General features: G+C 47.2%; 1 pseudogene; it reads right to left on the bottom strand.

Moving 5' to 3' along the window:
- Positions 1-433: 433 nt before the first annotated feature.
- Positions 434-1,636, bottom strand: LOC108352000 (glyceraldehyde-3-phosphate dehydrogenase pseudogene; annotated as a pseudogene).
- Positions 1,637-2,362: the final 726 nt, after the last annotated feature.

Below are 2,362 nucleotides of genomic sequence, written 5' to 3'. Positions count from 1 at the left end.
CTAAAGAATGAAATTTAGCTTAAGAAAATTAAATACTGAGCTCTTTTCCAATTGTCTCTATCAGATATATAGAACGTGACAATGCTCTGTCAAATGAAAGGGGATTTTAAAATGTTTTACTTGAAGGGTGGATGAGGCAGAGTTTCGTGAATTCCTAATGTATAGTAGAAGGAGACACACGGGAAAGCAAGGTGTGGGGTAGCATGTTGGAGTCTCCCAAGCTGCTCATCTAGAAATTATCTTTGTAGGAAACCGTGGGAACTGCAGGATGAGTAGTTCTCAAATACCCATCTCTTCTGGTATGAATTCCTATTCCAGTTCATAATGCATGTCATAGAATTTGGTCATTTTTATTACTATTATCCTCTGTCATGCCTTACCCCATCTCTCACCAAAACATTTCTTCTCTTTCTTTCTTTTTTTTTGGGGGGGGGTGCAGCGAACTTTATTGATGGTATTCAGGAGAGAAGGGAGGGCTCCCTAGGCCCCTCCTGTTGTTATGGGGTCTGGGATGGAATCGTGAGGGAGATGCTCAGTGTTGGGGGCTGAGCTGGGATGGGGACTCCTCAGCAACTGAGGGCCTCTCTCTTCTCTCAGTATCCTTGCTGGGCTGGGTAGTCCAGGGTTTCTTGCTCCTTGGAGGCCATGTAGGCCATGAGGTCCACCATCCTGTTGCTGTAGCCATATTCATTGTCATACCAGGAAATGAGCTTTACAAAGTTGTCATTGAGAGCAATGCCAGCCCCAGCATTAAAGGTGGAAGAGTGGGAGTTGCTGTTGAAGTCTCACGAGACAACCTGATCCTCAGTGTAGCCCAGGATGCCCTTTGGTAGGCCCTCAGACACTTGTTTCCCCACCTTCTTGATGTCATCATACTTGGCAGATTTCTCCAGGCAGCATGTCAGATCCACAACGGATACATTGGGGGTAGGAACATGGAAGGCCATGCCAGTGAGCTTCCCGTTCAGCTCTGGGATGACCTTGCCCACAGCCTTGGCAGCACCAGTGGATGCAGGGATGATGTTCTGGGCTGCCCACAGCCATCACGCCACAGCTTTCCAGAGGGGCCATCCACAGTCTTCTGAGTGGCAGTGATGGCATGGACTGTGGTCATGAGCCCTTCCACGATGCCAAAGTTGTCATGGATCACCTTGGCCAGGGGGGCTAAGCAGTTGGTGGTGCAGGATGCATTGCTGACAATCTTGAGGGGGTTGTCATATTTCTCGTGGTTCACACCCATCACAAACATGGGGGCATCGGCTGAAGGGGCAGAGATGATGACCCTTTTGTCCCCACCCTTCAAGTGAGCCCCAGCCTTCTCCATGGTGATGAAGACACCAGTAGACTCCATGACATACTCAGCACCAACGTCACCCCATTTGATGTTAGCGGGATCTCGCTCCTGGAAGATGGTGATGGGCTTCCCATTGATGACAAGCTTCCCATTCTCAGCCTTGACTGTGCTGTTGAACTTGCCGTGGGTTGAGTCATACTGGACCATGTAGACCATGTAGTTGAGGTCAATGAAGGGGTCATTGATGGCAACAATCTCCACTTTGCCAGATGCAGAGCAGAAGGCAACCCTGGTAACCAGGCGCCAAATACAGCCAAATCCGTTCACACCGACCTTCACCATCTTGTCTATGAGACGAGGCTGGCACTGCACGAGAAGATGCGGCTGTCTCAGGAACAGGGAGGAGCAGAGCAAAACATTTCTTAATACACCCTCTCTTACTTTCGTATCTTTTGCTTGGCTGCTTTCTCGACCCATTGAGTTTCCTTGAATGAGCATTGCTAGAAGTTATCTTCTCTGGAGTACGGTGACTTACCACTGAGCACACGCCTAAGGAAGGCAGTTCAGTTTCCCTGCTATGGACAGTGTTCAACCTTGAGAAGAGACAAGTTGGACCCAAAGGCTACGTAGAAGGAAGAACATGGCTGCAGAGCAGTGGGAAAGAATTTAAGTCTGAAGGAAAAGATCCAGCCACTCACAAGAATGTGAGAATTCTGGACTTCCTTAGTGTGTGGCATAGAGACCTAATTCATTTCATTTAATTATGAAAGTATTGAATTTCCCTCAAGGCAGAAAGACTTGGGAAGACATAGACAGCAGGCATTTTGGATTATACATGTAAATAGTTGTACTTAGAATACTGAAAGAAAAGCATCACATGGCCATGAAAGAGAAGGTAGTGTTGGGAGATATAGACAGAAAGAATGCATCCTCTTTATCTTCCTTCCTGTGGCACTCAGATTGGGGATCTCTGGTTCGGTCGCCAATGATGAAATGTATAATTTGTAATGAAGAAAATGAATAATTTCATCCCTAGCATAGCAACTGAGTTTCCCAGATGACTTCCAG

This window comes from Rattus norvegicus, chromosome 9, assembly GCF_036323735.1.
Source record: "Rattus norvegicus strain BN/NHsdMcwi chromosome 9, GRCr8, whole genome shotgun sequence".
Classification (NCBI taxonomy): Eukaryota; Metazoa; Chordata; class Mammalia; order Rodentia; family Muridae; genus Rattus; species Rattus norvegicus.
This window is presented reverse-complemented; position numbering and strand designations above follow the sequence as displayed.